General features: G+C 46.7%; 1 non-coding gene across 1 annotated transcript; it reads right to left on the minus strand.

The window, feature by feature from the left end:
• Window positions 1-2,141: 2,141 nt before the first annotated feature.
• Window positions 2,142-2,245, minus strand: LOC142862349 (small nucleolar RNA U13). The gene has a single exon (XR_012913411.1). It is a non-coding gene; the product is annotated as a small nucleolar RNA U13 (small nucleolar RNA).
• Window positions 2,246-6,696: the final 4,451 nt, after the last annotated feature.

The following is a 6,696-nucleotide window of genomic DNA, read 5'->3' on the forward strand; positions in this document are numbered from 1 at the left end:
CATATATTCATATATAAATATATAAAATATATAATATATAAAATATATATTTATATAAAATATATAATATATAATATATAAAAATATATATTTATATAAAATATAAAATATATACATATATATAAAATATATACATATATATAGAGACAGAGAGAGAGAGAGAGAGAGCAAGCAGATATTTTCCCCCCCCATATTTTTTAAATTTTAAATAGGATAGCTAGATGAGTGGATAGATATGTGATAATGCAAGAATAGGATATGCTCATGGTGGAATCCAGGTAGTAGAGATATGGATTCTCATAAAATTATTTCAACTTTGCTGTATGTTTGGAAATTTTTATAAAAAATGTTGGAAAAACATTTTAATTTCTTGAATAAATAATACAATCAGGTGATTCAAAGGTGAGAATGCATTCAAAGAGCTACAGTGAAGATTAACTCCCCTCCCTGCCTCCCTGCCCATTTTCTTGCATTTCTTCACAAGATTAAAGAAAGCATTTGTGAGGAAGTGAATAAACTGGAACCCTTGTGCCCTGCTGGTGGGAATGTAAAATGAGGCACCTTCTGTGGAAAACGGTATGGTGATTCCTCAAAAGATTAAACATATTACCATATGATTCAGTAATTCCACTTCTGGGTATATATACCCCAAAACAACTGAAAGCAAGGATTCGAGCAGCTATTTGTACACCCATGTTCATAGTCCCATTATTCACAATAGCTGAAAGGTGGCAACTCAAGAGTCCATCAACAGATGAATGGATAAACCAAACGTAGAGTATACATACAATGGGAGATTATTCAGCCTTAAAAAGGAAGGACATTTTACCACATGCTACAATACGGATGAATCTCGAGGACATTATGTTAAGTGAAATAAGCTAGATACAAAAGGACAAATACTATTTATTATATGATTCCACTAAATATGAGGTACTTAGGATAGTCAAAATCCTAGAGACAGACGTAGAATGGTGGTTGCAGGGGCTGGGGGGAGGGAGAATGGGGAGTTGTTTAATGGGTATGGAGTGTCAATTTGGGAAGATAAGAAGAATTCCAGAGTTGGATGGTAGTGATGGTGGCATAACAACATGAATGTACTCAACACTGCCAAACTGTACACTTAAAATGGTTAGGATGGTAAATTTTATGCTATATGTAGTTTATTCTCATTAGCAGTTAGTTTTGTGCATGTTATTTATATCTATGTCTACATAAGCAAATACAAATATGGATGTGTATCCCCGCTTTGGTTTTACCTGAAGGTGGTGTACCCCATGCACGCCTCTGCGCCTGAATTTTTTTAATTTTTTTTTGAGACAAAGTCTCACTCTGTTGCCCGGGCTAGAGTGCTGCAGCATCATCATAGCTCACAGCAACCTCAAACTCCTGGGTTCAAGCGATCCTTCTGCCTCAGCCTCCCGAGTAGTTGGGACTACAGGCACACGCCACTGTGCCTGGCTAATTTTTTCTAGTTTTAGTTGTCCAGCTAATTTCTTTCTATTTTTAGTAGAGACGGAGTCTTGCTCTTGCTCAGGCTGGTCTTGAACTCCTGCCTGACCTCGAGCCATCCTCCTGCCTCAGCCTCCCAGTGTGCTAGGATTACAGGCGTGAGCCACCTCGCCTGGCCTCTGCACCTGAATCTTGCTTATTTTACTTGACAATACATCTTGGAGATTCCCCCATTATCAACACACAGAGAGTTCGAGTTTTTGGCATCTGAGTTTTTAGCAGTCTCCCCAGCTAGCGCTGAGGGGCAGCCTGTGTGGGGACCTCTGGCCTCGGAGATCGCTGGGGTCCTGGGTGCTTGGAGCACTCCTTCCTCCAGCCTGGAAGGAGGAGGACTAGAAGCTGAGGCGGCTTTTTCAAAGGCCCACAAGGCCCCAGGAGCCTCCAGAGTGACCTGCTCCCTTGTCCCCACTGTCTTCACTGTCCCCGGCATTCTCTGCTGCAGCATCTCCAGGGAAGTGGGATCCCTGAAGCTCCTGGCTCTCTGGCTCCCCTGGAGGGATTCCAGGTGTCCAGCAGCAGGGGCATGCCATGCTCTCTGCCCACCTCAGCTCCACCCGCTGTGGGGACCAGGTAGGGGCAGCAGGCAGGAGCAACTTTATTATTATTATTATTATTATTATTATTTTTTACGTCAGACGGGTAATGTGCCGATGTCGTAACAAGGTTTGAGGGAGGCACATCTCACGCATGTGCGTGAAAACCCAATCATCACGCTTATGAACTACAAAAGGATCAGGAGGAGCAACTTTAATAGGATGGGATCACTCGCGCCATTTGGAAACTTATGCCAAGGAAAACATTTTAATAAGAGTAAAAATGAGTCACCCCAAATATGGAAGGCAGAGGGGAGGGAGGCTGGAGAGCAAACGTGGGCCTGGAGGCAGTGGAGGAGGGGAGCAGGGGTGGAGAGAGGAGTGGGAGGGAGGGAGGATGTGAGTTTATAGGTAAGGCCCACCATTGCTAGGGCAGAGGCTCTTGGTCTTTTTACATGGCTGCTGTTCCTGAACAATGATCTTCACCGTCTAAATGTGCTCTTGTGGGCATGCCTAGATTACTGACCAGGGCCTGGACAAGGGACACTGAGGGCTGTGTCTGGAGACAGGAAGCCGTTGCCCTGAATGCCCATCACTGGCCAGTGGAGGTCGGTTCCAGTGCTGGCTGAGGACAGAGCCAGGCAAGGGAGGCAGGGCCGGGGCACCGGGGCAAGCTGGTTGCCTTGTGCAGGCAGGATTGCAATGAAGCAGTGTGCAAGGGGCAGGAGGTGGGGCACCTCCCAGCCACGAGTGTGCGTGCACATGATCCTTGACCCTCCTCCTGCCCCACCTCTACTCCTCAGCATCCCGCCTGGCCTGGTAAATGTGGGCAGATGGAAAGGCCTAACCAGCCGGGTAGAAGGATCCCCAAAGTGTGAAGTGGTCCCCAGGGAAGCCCACACAGAGGCCCAGAGGTGAGAGTGGCTGCTTTGGTGATCCCACAAGATGCCTATTTCCCTCCCTGTTGCCAGCCCTGTCCAGCCAGCTCCATCTAGCCGCTGGGACATCTTGGGTGAGGCCACAGTCCCCACTGTGAGGGCAGGGGAGGACCCTGAGTTGGTGCAGCCCCGACCATCTCCCCACCCAGCCGAGGTCGATGGCCCCGGCTTGTTCCAGCCGGCTCAAGGGTTTGCTTCTTCCCAAGGCCACATCCCTGCTTTGGAAATCTCTCTCTCCAATCTGTCTCCTTCGTTCCACCCTCATGGGATCTCTCCCATTATTACATAGCCAGCCCAGGGCTGCTGGTAATACAGGGGCACCTTGGGCCTCTGAACAGAAAACAAAGAGCCCCCTCCGTCTAGGAGGTAAATTGGAAAAAGGCACTTGCTCCTTCTTAGGCCCCATCAGGGCACATGGCTTGGTAGGTGGAATAAGGGCTGGTTTTTATTCACAACTCACCCGCAGGCCCTCAGCCCCCCAGCTCCCTTAGCTTAACACTACACAGTGGCCATAGGTCTCAACCCATCCCCTTCCCTCCCTCCGAAGACTTCTGTGGCTCCCTATTGCCCTCAGGACAAAGCCCACACTCAGCGAGCACACGAGGCCCTCACTGGCTCCCCCAGACTCAGCCCCTCCCCGTGCCCGGATCTCTGGCCACACTGCGGGGGCAAAGCGCTGGCTTTCAGCTCAGGTCCCTTGAAGGCCTTGGGCTTATGGGGCTCTGTGATTTTTCTTTCATGCCTTTTTTTATTTCCTGGCCAGAATGCCTTTCTAACCTTATCCCCTCCAGCAACTCCTCTCTGTCTTTTAAGACCTTGAGGGAGGGGATCCTATTTAACTCACCCCTGTAGACCTAGCACAGGAGCCTGGGATTATTAGAGCTCTATAATAAATGTTTGTCAAGTGAAAAAATCTGCCTTCTCCACCCTAGCTCATGTGTTTTGGGCCAGAGGTGGGGTGCAGGGGCAGTTTGGGCAACACTGTCACTCTGCTTTCTATTCTAAACTCCTTTGGAATCCACACCCAGATTCCTTCCTCAAAGTCACAATGGACTGAGAAGCTTGGGGCTGGCTGGAGAAAGCAGGACAAGCCCTCAGCTGGGGTAGAGGCTCACGGGAGCCCCTGCACCCTGATTTGGGTGAGAAAGCATGGTTCTGGGTGGGCGCCCCGGGAGGTGAGTATGGCAAGGACAGGGAAGATGGCTGGGGAAGCAGGAGGGGCTTTGAGGACAGCTGGGGCTTCTGAGAGAGGAAAGAGAACTCGGAGATCGTAATTTAGTTGTTGCCGTGTCTGAGCACTGCATGTACGGTTGTTTATTTGACTGAAGAAAATGGGCCACAATTTTAAACTTAAATACTTACTTTAACCTCATCCTAAGTGTCTATACCTTAAAAATATTCATACCTTGGCTGGGCACAGTGGCTCACCCCTGTAATCCTAGCACTCTGGGAGGCTGAGGCGGGAGGATTGCTTAAGGTCAGGAGTTCGAGACCAGCCTGAGCAAGAGCGAGACCCTGTCTCTAATAAAAATAGAAAGAAATTAGCTGGACAACTAAAAATATATAGAAAAAATTAGCCGGGCATGGTGGCACATGCGTATAGTCCCAGCTACTTGGGAGGCTGAGGCAGAGGGATTGCTTGAGCCCAGGAGTTTGAGGTTGCTGTGAGGTAGGCTGACACCATGGCACTCTAGCTCGGCCAACAGAATGAGACTCTGTCTAAAAAAAAAAAAAAAAAAAATCCATACCTTAAAAAATAATTCATTCCTTAGAAATACCTTAAGTATAAGCATCCATATCTCAAAGACTTCAAATATAAGCATCTATACTTGAAAAATATAATTAGAACCTGTGATTTCAGGTTTGATGCTCTAATTATATTTTGATAAATGGCAAAATTAATACATACTTTTAAGTAACAAAAAGTTCACTTGTGCTGCATGCCCCATGTGCAGTGGCCCCCATGTGTGGTGGCCCCCTCGTGCCGTGTATGGGGACTCTGGGACTAATGGATGAAGGCTGGCCGCCGGGGTAGGCGACACAGGCTTGGGGTGTAAAGGGGCAACTCTGGGACTTTCTGTATGTAGCTAAACTCAAGGCCCGATTTCAATGCTTGACCTGAGAGCCCGTTGGAAAGGAAGCCCAGAACTGGATCAAATGAAAGAATCCTGAGAAAAACAGCTTGGACTCGAGGATGAAACCAGCAAGGAAGGACGGTGACCCGCAGGTGCAGGCGAGGAGGCAGAGACCTGCAGGGCAGGACACCGGGCGAGCAGGAAGGGCCTGAGTAATGCCCCAAGCCCGCGCCGCCCGCCCGCGTGGGGCTGCGCTCCTGTCATCCACCTCCCTGTGCGCGCTCCCTGCCCTCGGCCTGTCACTGAATGCGCCTGCCTGTCCAGTGACCAACTCCAGGGGCAGAGATGCTTCCAGACGGGCAGGGGAGGGAAGCTAACCAGGAAGCCGGGAGGCTCGTTCTCAGGGACACGGTATGTGGAAGGGAAACTTCTCCCCACTCCCCGGGGGCGGTGGCACTGGTGCTGGAAGCTAGCTGGCTGCCACTGAGCCAGGATTTCCTGAGTCTGCACTCTTCATGCCTCGACATAAATCCTCCCTGACAGCTGAGAGGCCTCCATTCTTGAGACAGGTAAGGCCAGGCTCAGGGACAGAGTCAGGAGTGAAAATAAAAAAATTTTTTTTTTTTTTTTTTTTTGAGACAGAGTCTCACTTTGTTGCCCAGGCTAGAGTGAGTGCCGTGGCATCAGCCTGGCTCACAGCAACCTCAATCTCCGGGGCTCAGCGATCCTACTGCCTCAGCCTCCCGAGTAGCTGGGACTACAGGCATGCGCCACCATGCCCGGCTAATTTTTTGTATATATATTTTTAGTTGGTCAATTAATTTATTTCTATTTTTGGTAGAGACGGGGTCTCGCTCAGGCTGGTTTCCAGGCTGGTTTCGAACTCCTGACCTTGAGCAATCCGCCCGCCTCGGCCTCCCAAAGTGCTAGGATTACAAGCGTGAGCCACCACGCCCGGCAAAAAATTTTTTTAATGATAAAAATAGCACTACTATTGTATTGAAAAAAATGTGGAAAATTCATAAAAGCACACACACACAAAATACAAGCTCTACACCACTTCTATTGATAACTACCATTAATATTCTGGTGTTTATTCTTCCAGTATATATATATGCACACACACACATATATATAAAATATGCATAATACATAGCTATATATAATATGTAGTTGTGTTTAAAATAATTATATATTATATGTATAATTATTTATATATTATATGTATAAGTATAAAATATAATTATTTTTAAGATAAGTGAGATTACAGCATATAAATTCCTTGAGGAGCTGATTTTTTTCAATTGCTATCTTGTGAGCCCAATAGACATTCTTTGACACCCTCATTTTTAATGGATGTAGTAATTTATTTAATGAATCTCATGTTGATTGATATTTAGTTTGTTTCCAATTTTTCCCCATTATAAAACATTTCTGCAATAAATGTTTTTATTGCAAAATCTTGGCAATATTTCCTTCAAATAAGTCACTAGAAGTAGAATTGAGAGTTCAAAGGATAATATTTTAAAGACTTGTGATAAATATTGTCAATTTTCCTTTCAGAAAGGTTGTGCCAATTTAGACTCCCTCCAGCAACACATGAAATTATCTTCTGTCACCTCTACCCACCTTGGCTGG

This window comes from Microcebus murinus, chromosome 18 (genome assembly GCF_040939455.1).
Source record: "Microcebus murinus isolate Inina chromosome 18, M.murinus_Inina_mat1.0, whole genome shotgun sequence".
Taxonomy (NCBI): domain Eukaryota; kingdom Metazoa; phylum Chordata; class Mammalia; order Primates; family Cheirogaleidae; genus Microcebus; species Microcebus murinus.